This window comes from Carassius auratus, unplaced genomic scaffold (assembly GCF_003368295.1).
Source record: "Carassius auratus strain Wakin unplaced genomic scaffold, ASM336829v1 scaf_tig00027323, whole genome shotgun sequence".
Lineage (NCBI taxonomy): Eukaryota > Metazoa > Chordata > Actinopteri > Cypriniformes > Cyprinidae > Carassius > Carassius auratus.
Genome location: NW_020525583.1, coordinates 32,926 through 48,016, shown reverse-complemented (window position 1 = coordinate 48,016; position 15,091 = coordinate 32,926).

The window sequence follows — 15,091 nt, the reverse complement described above, 5'->3', positions numbered from 1 at the left end:
GCAACTCAAACTCAAACATAAACATGTACCGATAGCTGACTGTAGAGTAAAGCCTCAAGACTTCCTATTAATCTAATTGGCAGATATATGCACCTGCAGTGGACTGCGATGGTTTTGTTATCATGGCCTCTGTGTGAGCAAACCGCTTTGACAAACCGGACGAGTGTGGAGCTGGACACCGGAAAGCAGTGTTCTGGCCATGAGGTGTAGTTATAATGATGATTAATCATGTAACTTCCATTCTGGAGAGAGAAAGCGAAAGAGGAAGGGCTAAATGTGTTCTTGGGGATTATTAATCTAACTAACCATCCACATCTGTGTTATCGTGCACTCATAGTAAGGCCACAGACATATTCAAGCATGCATATGCAGACTCAGCTACACAATCAGCACATGCAAGCATGCAGCCCCATGCAGCAAATATTTCTATGGCAACAAAAAACTCAATACTTCAGGGGGCAACAGAGGTTTCCTTAGATTAAACTGGATGCCATTTAACTGGATTTATATATTCAACTAGCTAGCAAATAAACATGTCAGCAACTTCACTTCAACTGATGCTCTGCTATGACAGCAGTTCACCTAAAAGATAAAAATGACATTGTTTTACCCTCTCCTCTCTGAATGCCCGGACCATCCAGTCAGGATGCTCGTCTTCTGTGAGTTTAGTGATTATGATGTCAGCAAAAACAGTGACAGGTTTATTGTCTTCTAGCCAGTACTGATGATAGCGGATCTAAAAGATACAGCCACATAACATGTATCGTTTATTATGATGATGCATGCATATATTTCAGCGGATCGCTGTCATACATTTATTTAATTGTGTTTTAGTTGTGTTTTGGATATAGATTCTTTATATAGACCTACAAGGACGTAAAATTAAATGAGCATGGTTAAAAGTCTGAATTAATGAACAGTGTCTACATATTACACACATGCTCTTAAAATAAAATAAAGCATGTACAATAAATAAAACAAATAATTAATTCAGACATATAAATTATTACCGTTTCTACTTTTACTTTTTAAAGGTTAATAGATGAAACAACATTGTTATGGTGGGTAGAAAATGTGCATATTTATATTTTTTATATCGATTTTATACATTAAATAAATACAAAAAATATATATTTTTCACTGTACAAATTTGAATAAATTCTTCTATTTAATATATAAAATCCATTTATGTAGTGAAAAATTTTAATATAATATATATCTGCCTTCATATTTTAGGAAGGAAGTCTCTCACAAAGACATTATGATATTTATGAGTCAATGGCATCAAAACTAAAGAAAAAAGTTATTTGTGGGACTCCTGGGACTCTCACTGACATCAGACTGTAAAACCGTAGAAAATATTTTTAAGATTGTATTTATAGAGTATATATTAACATATATGTAATGGCTATATTGTATCATTCAAACACACACATACACACCCGGCCCTTCTCAAAGCTTTGAGAGCATGACAATGGTTTTGGTCCCCATTTCCCAAATCATCCTCCAGAAGTCTGTGATGGTATAAGCAGAGGATCCTGAGTGGCTATAAACTCATTAGGACACAGATAGCCCTGAGACACAGACACAAGAGCTTGGGCCAATTCAATTAAAGTTGTGCCTCCGTATAAAAGAGAGAGACAGCTGATACTGTAAGTGGGCTGCTCTCGAGCTCTTACAGAGATGAAGCTGGCATTGATGTAGTCCGACCCCGGCATTCATGGCTCAGACAGTATCCAAAGAGCACATGTTAAAATATGTGTTAACGTTTATAGAAAGCAGGCCTGGTAAGTTTCAAAGAAATAAATATCTTAGAAATTTAAATTCTGTCATCATGATCATACCTTCACATCATTCAGAGCCTGCATGACTTTTTTGGAACAAAAATAAAACATTCTGAACAACAACAACACAAAAAGCATATAAAAATAGTTCATGAGATCATTTCTAACTGTGATATGATAATCTGTAGTACTAGTAGCTCCATTTTGCATATTTAGATTTGAGAAGATTCTCAACTAAGAACGGGTAAAATTTGCTCTGTTCATCATGCAAAGCTATCAAGATTTTATTTATTTTATATTATTTTTGAGAATTGAATACTTTTATTCTTTTATTTGTAACTTTTTACAAAAAGTGTATCATGGTTTCCACAAAAAAAGAAAAAAAAAGGGAAAAAAAATTAAGCAGTACAATTTTCAACATTTATAATAATCGGAAATGTTTCTCGGGCAGCATATCAGCATATAAGAATGATTTCTGAAGAATCATGTGACACTGAAGACTGGAGTAATGATGCTGAAAATACATCTCTGCTTCACATGAATAAATTACATTCTAAAAGAAAAACTGTATTTTAAATTGAAATATAATTTCACAAAGTTCCTGTTTTTTCTCTAATTTTCTTTTGAATGTTATGGGACACTATCTGAGGTGCATTTATGTCCTTTATGGAGCTTGACAGCCTGTTAACATTCTATTAAACCTCATCTTTTGTGTTGCATAGAACAAAACAAAAAAAGTCAAGCAGGTTTGAAATGAGTTACTAAACAATGACAGAATAAAAAATTTTCATACGGGGTTTAATGTTTGTGAATCAATTTTTGGAGCGATTCCACGGCAGGTCAGCGTCTGATGTGGCCAGATCTTGAAGCAGTTTCTGCAGCTTCTGCAACACAACAGAAAATGTCCTATTAGGAAACACACCAAAAAGAAAATCAATCAACCACAAAATGTCTACAATCAGAATGAAGTTTCACCGAAACTCAATTTTCATTTCACTAGTACTCTCTTTCTCTCTCACCCACCTACACACATTTAATACGAAAACTCACAGCAAACTCCTCCTGAAACTTGGCATTGTCATTGGCACAAAGATCTTCCACATGCTGAAGAAATGATTTCTTACTGATTGGCCTGCAAATGTGTGAGGGAGAGATAAACAGAGCATAAACATACCAAAAACAAAACCATAAATAATCATCATCTTTAGCAATACAGAAAGCATTATTACAGACAAAGGAATAAGAAAAAAAAAGAAAAAAAGAGATCTCTTTCCCTTACTTAAGAAATTTCCTGTAAGTTAGCAGCCAGGTACATTAGACATTAGAGAACTTTATGGCCTTGCACTGAAAAATTTGGTTACTTTTTCACTTCCAGTGATAAATAGATGTATAAAATGTTCAAGGTTCAGGTTTATTGTAAGCCCATGTGAAGTTCACCACACCATCTAATAAGAGTAAGACACAAACATAAAACCAATCAGAGAGTCACTCTATGTGATCTTTCAGAAGAAATACACAAAGCAGAGCAGAACTGCAGAGTAGCATTATGAAAGCGAAAAGCCCCAAATTATGGCAAAGCAGATAATTTAGTGTGGCATATTCATTCATATTAAAACATTCAACACCAGGTACTAACAGCGCAACATGCAACTAGGAAAATAAAATGTGTTATCGTGAAAACGAATGAAAATACTGATACTACCCGTCACATGGGACCATGCATCATCTAAACACCAACATCTGTTCATATATGTTTGGGTAAGGGCAAAATGCACAAGATATAGGCAGATGCAAAATGCCAGGATACAAGGGCATTATGAGAAGCAAGTGCTCCAAGTGTGCAGTTTTCCTCTGCTTTACTGCAGAGAGGAACTGCTTTTTTGACTTTCACAAGGCATGAAGAGAATGAAATGAAATGAAACTAATGAATAGTGAATTTCAATGAGACAGGTTCCAGGTTCCTGGTTATTATTACCAGACATTTCAGATAACTGTTGAAATTATATAATGTTTTTACTGTATAAATGTTTGTTTAAATATTTCACTAAGTATGAGATGGATTTGTTGAGTCTTGTTTTAAATAAAATTAGTTTTTTGAAAAAAAATGTTGATTTTATGGTACTTTCCATGATTGCATATTGTTGCCATATGGCAACAATTTACCAACAACCCCCCCTATAACTTTTTTTTTTACAATTTTTTTTTACGTCTGTTATTTAGCTCATTTTAAGTAATAAAAACATGCAAAACATTTTTTACCATGTCTAAGTAATATTTCATGCAATAGAGGGTTAATGTTAGTTAATGTATTAATTAACATGAACAAACAATGAACAATTCCTTTATTACTGTATTTATTAATCTTTGTTAATGTTAGTTAATGACAATACAGTTATTCATGGTTAGTTATTCACTGTGCATTAACTAATGTTAACAAGCACAACTTTTGATTTGAATAATGCATTAGTAAATGTTGAAATGAACATTAAGATTCATGTTAACTAAAGTAGTTAACTAGCATTAATTAATGGAACCTTATTCTAAAGTTTTACAGAGTAAAAAGTACAGATAATCATTCAAAAATGTAGTGAAGTAGCGAGTAAAAGTTGCTAATATCTTTGGTACTCAGAACAACTGCAAAGTACCCGAAAAGATACTTAAGTATAGTAAATAGATACATTTATTCAAGTACTTTACACCTCTGTAAAAGTCTAATAAAAGTTGTCCATACGACAAAACTATGACAGAATTATTATTTTTGGATGACCTATCTCTTTAAATCAATGTGAAACACCTGACAGTATACAAAAAAACAATACTGAAAGTATGAAAATCTGAGAGGGAAAGAGGGAAAATGAGAGTGAAACATCACGGCTGGGCTCGGTGCAATAATATTGTAACAGTCCTTGTGTGCTACACGCATTCATACCTGCGGTTCTGACCCTTTCTGAGTACAGTACTCACAGTCTGTGTACTGGACAGATAACCGTACTTCATCACTGCATCAACATTACAACAAAAGTATAACAAAACCTTTCAAATGTTTTGAAAGAAGTCTCTTGATCAAAATTTAAGTAAAAACTGTAATATTGTGAAATAACAGTTTCGATTTTGAATATATTTTATATTATATATTTTATATTATTATTTTATATTTTATATTAGGGGAAGTCATGGCCTGATGGTTAGAGAGTCGGACTCCCAATAGAAAGGTTGTGAGTTCTAGTCCTGGGCTGGCAGGAATTGTACGTGGGGGGAGTGCATGTACAGTTCTCTCTCCACCTTCAATACCATGACTTAGGTGCCCTTGAGCAAGACAGCGTAAATGGCTGCCCACTGCTCCGGGTGTGTGTTCACAGTGTGTGTGTGTGTGTTCACTGCTCTGTGTGTGTGCACTTCGGATGGGTTAAATGCAGAGCACAAATTCTGAGTATGGGTCACCATAATTGGCTGAATGTCACGTCACTTTCACTTTTTTCATATATTTTAAAATGTAATTTATTACTGTGATGTAAAGCCAAATTTTCAGCAGACTTTAAAAATTATTTATGCTCAAGAATAATTTCTTATTTTTATCAGTGTTCCAAAACGTTTTTTTTTTTTTTTCAGGAGTATTCGTTTGAATAGATCTTTCAAAAGAACTAGAAATCTTTTGTACCATTATAAATGTCTTTACTGTCACCTTTGATCAGTTTAATGCATTCTTGCTGAATAAAAGTATTAATATCTTTAAAAAAAATAATAATAATAAATGTAAAGTGCCATTACTGCTAGTGTTAAATGTACATTTATAATACCTGCTGGTTCAGAAACAATGACCTGGACTTTTTGGATTGGTTCATGGTCATCTAAGAAACATTCAGGCATCTCAATGGTGATGGTCTTGGAGGTAGAGATGATGATTGTTCAGAACAGCCAGTGGCCTCCTCAACTTTGGGTGGTGCTAAATAAACCCGCCAGAATCTTAAAATGAAAGTCACTTCAGCAAAATAGTACGGCTAACTTACAAAGCATTGAGTTTTTCACACCTGTGGTGACCTGAACCTCTGAACTTGGTCCTAAACCGGCTCCATTCATGGCTGCTATCTGCAACAAGTACAAAAGAAATGCATTTAGCCTAAGTGTGAAAGTCAGCAAACAGCAACAAGTACCATTCTGTGCAAGTAGAGTTTCAGTATTTAAAACCAGAGGGAATAAAAACATAATGCAAACATTGCTTTCCATTTTTCGGCACTGCTTCTCTGTTGTTACCTAGATACAGCTTTAAATAGCTGCTGCCAGTGCTCACAGTGGTATCAGATGATGCAAACGTACCATAGTTCAGTACAATCTCAGTAAAAAAGGTACAAAAGCTGTCTTTGGGGAGGTACACTTTCAAAAAGCACTAATAAGTAACATGTACTTTATTTACAAATAATGTATTTTTAAACTCTTAATATGTACCTTTGAGGTACTAATACAGTATGTACTATTTAGGGAAAATAGGATACAAAGATGTACTTTTTAGTTTTTGTATCTTAGGGTACTGCCCCAGTGACAGCTTTGTACCTTTTTCATTTGCCTTTGAGTTTGTGTAAAGGCTCCTAAAATGTTTAGGTTTTAGTTTCCTACCCTTATGCTGTAATTGAATTCACCCTTCAGTCCATCTTTAATGGCCGTCATGGTATTATTAGGGTTGCTGATCACAGGAAGGCTGTTGATGTAGAGTTGTCCATTGCGATAGACGGCAACATAGTACAGTATAGGCACTGATGTTTCCATTTGGCTTATTATCCAGTGGAGAGAATGCTACATAAATATGTGCCACTTCCTCTGGGATCACCGTCAATGTCACGTGGGTCTTGGGCTCTGGGAAAACATGACCATGAATGTCACAAATAGTTCATGCATGCATGCATTCAATGGATCTCTGATAATCAAGTATGCACAAACATCCTCACTGTCCTCCAGGGTTCTGACAAGGATGGGTTCAGATGCTTTGTCGTCTGTGCGAGCGTTGGAAAGCTGTCCCGTGACGGCGGTGATGACAATAGAGTACAGGGTAAATGCTGTCAGGTTCCTGACAACCACCGCTCCGACCTCCTCTAAATACCGCACTAGGCTTATGCTATATCGCAAACCTTCCAACTGGAAGAGGAAAAGGAGAAACTCACATAGAAACTTTCAGAAAGTCAACAAGATTTCTCAAGTTTATGAACTTGAACTGTGATGTGAATGATGTATGTGGTGGGCCCTGAGATGACCGATGGTTTGTCCCAACTGAATATAAGTTGTTGTTTTTTTTCTTCAACTTTGACTTAAGACTTCATTTTTTCAATTTCAATTTATTAGGTCAAACTTATTCTGAATTCAAATTTCAAAGCCATGCCTTAAAGATTCAGTGTTTAAAAAACTTCACATTTTCAAAGATCAAACATCTGTGTTTCTGTGGAAATAAAAAAATGGCAAAATAGCCTCCATCACAGCATCTGAAAAATCATCAAGAGTTAAGATCATAGATACAGGAAAGAAGAGAAAAGCAGAGAGAGAGACAGACTGATTGTGTTTGTCTGGAGCATGTTCTGTGTCCGAGATATTGCTTTGTGCTGGACTGAGCTGCTGAAGCTGGGTGATTCTCCAATAACCTCAAACCAATCAGACACCATCACTCACAAAGAGCCAAACGGGACCATGGCATTATTTATTCATATAGAATACTTTCAAAATCTCAGACACCAGGGAAAAAAAACCTTCATCTGTCTCAGGTCACATCTGTTTTTGCACCGTTTTTCCCAAAATCACACAAAAATGTCTTATGAAACTTACCTAAAACTTCGGCATGCAGTATAGATTCTGAAATCAGGTCAGCATATTCATATAAACACATATGGAATTAAATAATTCATTTTAGAAGGGCACAAATGTAAGAGTATGTGAAGGCATATAATAAAAGCTTAGAGCTTTACAAATAAAGCATATAGCTGTTTCAAGAGAAATATTTTGAGCAGATCTCTGACCGGCAGATTTAGGCAAATTTGAGCACAGTTTGAGACATTGTTGAGATCTTTTTTTTTTTTTTTAAGTATCTGATATTACTGTGCTCTTTATCTTAGGACAAACATCTCAGATTGCTCTCAAACAGTTTTATGATGTTTCTTAAGTCAAACTGACACATTTACAATGTTTTTGAAGATAAATATATAACATGTTGCATAATGCATAATGCACCCAGAAACTTACAACAATGTGCTATTTTCTATTTTCAACAAATCCCATGAGAGGAAATGCAAGCTGGGATAGTCTAGAGACCGACAAATAAAAGGCTTTGAGATCAGACCGACTTGGTTTCATGTTTAGGGCTCAACAATCCCAGTTTGCAGCTTGAAGGAAGTTTCTCCTTTCACAAAATGTGCTGAATGTGTTCGGTGTGCATGCATGGTTATGTTTATGAGTTTCACTTGTGATTCTTTTGAGAGTCTAATCTGTTGGAAAAGTGGTGCAGAGCTGACACATTGTGTGGAGGGTCAGAGGGGCCTGCAAATCAGAGAAATGATTTACCATAATGGGAGGGCAATGCTGTTTTGTGATACTGTGGTTTTTTTTCAGAACCTAGCGAGCTGCCTCCCTCTCAAGGCTAAATGAAGCTAAACCTTACAACAGACTGAATAAATACGTCCAGAAAGATGTAAAACGTTCTGTTATTTTCCATGAATCTTTTTAGTACCAAGTAAAATATACTCTTTCAATCTTTCAAAATTTCAGGGCTGGTAAGATTTTGAAAGAAGTCTCTTATGCTCACCAAGGTTGCATTTATCTGAGCATTTGATCACAATGTCAGATAGCTGTTTTTTTTAAATATATTTTAAGATTTTATTTATTACTGTAATGTAATTAATTTAAATCTAATATTTTCCACATCTCCAAATGTTTGAACAGTTCATTAAAGTATACACTTGCGATGCTGCTACTAATTTTGGCCAAAATGCATATTGCCTACACATTAGAAACAGGCTTATGATGACTAAAAGTGTAGTCTAGGTGGTTTGGAACAAAATGTGTTTGTGTTTACCTAATTTTATGGTACTGAATGTGATGTTAATCAGCATTCCTCCATCTCTGAGTCAAGTCCAGCTGCTCATGGAGGCATTATATTGACCCAGTCCATCCACACTCAACACCACTGATGTATCTGTCACATTGGTGACAAACTAATAGCTCAGATTCCTAACACACAACTGTAAGTTTCAATCCAGTATGACAACAGCCGGGTCTTTGGTAAAAACTGATTTTAAATCATCTATACTTACCACACTCTCACTATGTAGTATAAAATCTTCTCAGGAGGATTTCCATGACAACTCTATCTCAGTATCATTCAATTTCCTGGCGATTAGGAATTCTGAAGGGGAACCGGGTACTCTTGTTTAGGAAAAACAGCTATTATAGACCCAATACTGTGGAAAAGGACTTAATTCTCGAACATGACAGTGATTTGAGTTAGTAAATGTAAGAGAATGTCTCCCATGCCATGGTTGGCATCCGCATTTGTCCATCCTGGTAGCTGCTAATGGAAAAACTAACCAACCAAACACAGAGAAACAAGGTTCTGTCTCCTTAGGTAGAAAGAAAAAACCTATCCATGACACTGTATAAAACTTCCAGATTGCTATCAGAAATGTCCTGTGGGAGAAATAAAAATATTTAAAAACAATAAACACTCACTTCAACAATAAACCATGGATGATGACATTAGCGAGAAGCGGGGGTGACCATGACACATTGACCTCGCTGGATCCAATGTTCTCATAAGGTCAAATCGTAAGGTGGGCTGCCAGGCACTCAAACAACAATTCAACTGTAGAGGCCGGTGCTTAGTGCAAATATGATATCAGCCTGCAAATTGCTGATATTCGATAAAACAATCCTCTCGCTCATGTGCTAAATAATATTAGAACATGAAATTAATTTTGAATTAATTAAAATTATTTTTTAAACAGTACAGGGGGCGAATGAGATCAGAATCTGCATTTCCCACATAAGATGAAATAATAAAAATAAGGAAGCACAATAACTCAACATGCTGGAGCTCATGCACTAAACCCTTATTTGTCCTGTTTTATGGTGTTCTTGATTTTTTATTAACATAATGAACGGTACAAAGAGGACAGTCACCGTGGCTCAACATGTGCCGAGATGCGGGACTTTATAATTGAAGGTGTATTCATACTCGAACACTGAGGAGTTTCGAGTTGGAAAAGATTTTTTTAATGGTTCTGAAAGAAGTTTTGCCCACCAAGGATGCATTTATTTGATCAGATTTTTTTAGTATCATTCCTCCAAACTGTACAAACTGTGATACTTTTTGAGAACTATTTGATGAAAAGAACGTTCAAAAGATTTTTGATATGTTTAATGTGTTCTTACTGACTAAAAGTATTAGAAAATGTTTGCTCCAACAGAGTGTCCAAAAGTCATTAATTTTCCATTAATAAGAGTTGGTGATTTACATTCAGCTTCATGCAAACTGAGTAGAGATGCAATGCATCTGGGGTAAAGACACAAGAGTTCACGTTTTAATGCCTTGATCAGACTTGGAATAGGAATGTCTAATGGAAATCAAACAGTAAAACACTCTATGTGTGAATGCGCCTTAATTGCGTGGCATTTCAGGATGAGATTTGATTAAAGTTTTCTGCCTCTTCTACTTTTTCAATTAAACATGAACACAGTTACTCTCCACCCTCCCCTGACAGCATCTGTAGAGTATCAGAAATCTGGTTCCCGTGTCCGTGTAGTGTAAATGCTCTGGCAGTCACATTGTAATGTGTGTACGGCTTCATGTAGTGCAGTGTGGCACTGCGATGTGCTGTTGACTGTGTTGCTGTACGTGCCATTGGTGCAGGAGACCTCGTACAGGCGGATGATGCTGTTGGGTTTCTCTGAAGGAGACCAGGTGAGAGTAGCGGTGGAGGAGGTAGTTTTCACTAAAGCCAGATCCCGCAGGGGTGAATGCAGCTCTGAAAGGCAGAGGGAGGCATGCTAAGAAAGTGTTTAAGGGTTCTTCTGTATGTATATGAAACATAACTGGCTCAATACCATTCTCTAGTGTCATAACGAAGATGTAGTCTTCATTGGTCAGTAGACTTTTCCCAACGGCGGTGGACGCTGCCAAACATAACTTATAACTGCTGTACTTGTCCAGACCTGTGGATATAAGCATATGTAGTGTTATATGGCAGCCTCAAAACTATTAAACACTTATACTTCATCATACTTGTAGGCCATACTTAAAAATTTCTGGATGTCCTTGCATTAGATATGAAATATTAGAGCAGGATGAATCTGCAAACAATTTTATAATTTAAATTAAGTATCTTTGGTGTTGCTGATTTTTCAAAGGGGTGTGGCATAAGTGCCTAAATCCTTTTTGGCATCAGTGTATATTTTTTATTCTATTTTCCTATCATAAAATGACCAGTTTTGAATCTACCATTCAAAAGCAGAGATGTATAAAGTACTAGAGACCCATACTTGAGTAAAAGTACAAGTGCTCTATCAAAAAAGTGACTTGAGTAGAAGTAGAAGTGCTCTTTAAGCACCACACTTAAGTAGAAGTACTAAAGTATTCAACATTTTTTGTACTTAAGTATTGCAAGTAGTCTATTTTAAAATTTACTACTCAAGTACTGAAAGTAAAAGTAGAAGTATTGTGATATGTAGCTATTAAAGAAAGTAGTCAAAAGTTTGAACATATTGTTTTTACTATTTCAAATGATTAACCTAGAGGACAATCATAATTCCTTTGACTGTAACTTCTTGTAAACAAAAAACGGTTACTAGGGTTAGTTAGCCCAATTTGCAAAATTATGTCATTAATAACTTACCCGGCCTCATGTTGTTTCAAACCCTTAAGACATCAGAGGGTCATTTAGAATTTTTTGAAGCATCGAAAATACATTTTGGTCCAAAAATAGCAAAAACTATGACTTTATTCAGCATTGTCTTCTCTTACATGTCTGTTTTAAGACAAAGCAGTTTGTGATATCTGGTTCGCGAACGAATCATTCGATGTAACCGGATCTTTTTTTGAAACAGTTCACCAAATCGAACTGAATCGTTTTAAACGGTTCGCGTCTCCAATACGGATTAATCCACAGATGAACTTGTTTAATGTGTCTGACACTCCCCCTGAGTTAAAACAAACCAATAACCCGGAGTAAATCATTGACTCAAACAGTACTCTGACTGAACTGCTGTGAAGAGAGAACTGAAGATGAACACCGAGCCGAGCCAGATAATGATTCGTTCACGAGTCAAGAACCGTTTCTGTCAGACGCGTCCGATTCGTGAACCGAGGAGCTGATGATACGGCGCATGTGTGATTTAGCGTGAAGCAAACCGACACACAGAGCGTCTGAAACGAACTGATTCTTTTGGTGATTGATTCTGAACTAATTCTGTGTTAATGTTATTAGCCCAGGTGCAGTCAACGGCAATGACGCCATTGCGTCGAGCGCAAAAGAATCGGTGAACGGTTTTCTTCAACTGGTTTATTGAATCGAACTGCCAGAAAGAACTAACGTTACTGGTCATCCGAGAACCGATGCAACCGGTTCTTGACTCGTGAACGAGTCATTATCTGGCTCGGCTCGGTGTTCATTTCTCTCTTCACAGCAGTTCAGTCAACACGCGCAGTCTTCTTAATCGCTTGATTCGCTCAGTGATGTGCCAGCTTCATCTAACCTGCCATCTACAGTTCTGGCAGTGGTTTGTAATGGAATGATTCTTAACATTTTTATAATTGTAACGAGTAACGATGGAGCACATGAAAAAAATATCGGAGTAAAAGTATTAAACTCAGCGAAAATATGTACCGAAGTAAAAGTGGAAGTAGGAGAAAAAAAATAATACTCCAGTAAAGTACAGATACCGCCTTTTAGTACTTAAGTACAGTAGCGAAGTAGTTCTACTTCGTTACTATACATCTCTGTTCAAAAGTCATTCAAAGGTTTGGAGTCAGATTTTTAAATGTTCTTTAAAGAAGCCTCTTGTGCTCACCAAGGCTGCATTTTTTTGATCAAAAATACAGAAAATACAGTAATATTGCAAAATATTATTACATTTTAAAAGAACAGTTCCCTAATTTAATATATTTTTAAATTTAATTTATTCCTGTGATGCAAAGTGATTCAGCATCATTACTCTAGTCTTCAGTGTCATGTGATCCTTCAGCTTATATGATGATTTCTTGCCCAATAAGCATTTCTTAGAAACATTATTATAGATGAAAAAACATCTGCTTAATATTTTTGTGGAAACCTTGATGGACCCTTTTTTTCAGGATTCTTTGATGAATAGAAAGTACAAAAGAACAACATTTGAAATATAAATCTTTCATAACATTATAAATGTCTTCACTATCAAGTTTGATCAGTTGAATGCATCCTTGCTGAATAAGAGTACATTATTAACTTCTTTAAATAAACACTTTTGAATGGCAGTGTACTTACAGTATTAGTGTGTTACCAGTGAGCAATGTAGTGGTGGTGTCTGTCATCTTTTGTAATTGCTGATTTGTAAGGAGATTTTCTGCATACACAGTGTAGTGAGTTATCTTGCCATTAGGGTTGAGCGGGGACGCCCAAGTAACAAGGATAGACATAGAGGTCAGGTTCTGATAGGACACATTCTGAGCAGAGCTGGGCACTGTGTGGAAACACTGGGGACACTGTACTTTATACAGTGCTTGTATGTTACAACTAATGTACTTCAACTCAGAAGTCTAAGGGTATTTTACCCTGTTCAGTTGCTTTTTACTGCAACTTCTGTGGAAGGTACCTCTTCTATGATGTTCCTTGCCATTACACTAAATGTGTACTCTGTGAAAGGACCCACCTGTGGTCAGATGACAAGTCTGCAGTCTCCTCAGTGGCTGGTAGGACTGTCAATCAAGAAGGCACAACCAATCAGAAAACAGAAAACACAAGCAACAGAGCACAACAATGACTGAACACCTTTAGCACCCATGATAAAGTAATTTTCCCAATAATTTTCTCCACTGGGATTAAAAATAAATAAATAAATTATAACGAATTTCTGGAAGCAAATGAACTACCAGAACAACATTACAAACTTTACAAAATAGTATTTTTATTTACAAATTTCTTTGAGAAAATGCTTCCCACGAATCACTGTGAATTACAATAAGTAATCAAATAAAAAATTATGGTAACTGTTGACTGTAAGTCATGGACTTCTGTAAGGACTAAGCATAACATACTTATTTAAATTAATTAATTATTTTTTTTAAGTATTTTATATAAAATGTACATAAGAATAAAACTATATGAATTTAAAATATTTTTTATATCATAATGTACATTAAAATACAGGTCAGTTGCTCTTTTCACCAATTTCAACCAGTTTTCACGGTAACAGTGACTCTGATTGGTGGATTTATCTTTAGGATTATGAGTAGGGGAATAAACATATTCAGCATTGAATCCTTTGAGGCCATGAAACAAAATATAATTTGAGATGAAAAAATAACCTTTCTTGTTTTTCAATGCATTTAATAAGCATTTTCTTATTCAGCACCAACTAGCTCTGTATTAAAAATTAATTTCCTCCAGCCAAATGAACCCAATTAAAGGTATAATTAGAGATAGCTGACTTCGCAGACAGACTTAATTACATCGAGACCGGCTAAATATAAACCTCATTTATAACTCTCATTTACTCTGACCCCCGAGTCTGAACAGTTACAGACGTTGCAAACACTTACACATTCCCAGAGCCTTCTGTTCTCCAAACAGATGAATCAAAAATTGAATTGTTTGTGTGACATGGCTCCCAATATGTCACCATCAAGCATACACAAACACAGTTTGAGAAAACACATGACACCAAAGATCAATCATAGCGGAGGCCATGTGACGGTAACCTGCATGTCTGAAGGAACTATTCATTCTTCACTATAGCGGAAAATACACAAGACGAATTTGTGGCAATTCATCCATGAACCACAACTAAAGTGTAGCTGGGTCATGCAGAAAGAAAATGGAGTGGACAAAAGCAATTCCACATCAGCAGTATCTAAAATGATTCAGCGCTTCTTTAAGATTCAGTCAGCGAAGCCAAATTTGTTCATGGTGTATGATGCAATAACATTTTCATACAGGGAACGAGTTTTGTTTAACTTAAAGGTGCTGTAGGGAACTTTTGTAAAAATATATTTTTTACATATTTATTAAACCTGTCATTATGTCCTGACAGTAGAATATGAGACAGATAATCTGTGAAAAAAATCAAGCTCCTCTGGCTCCTCC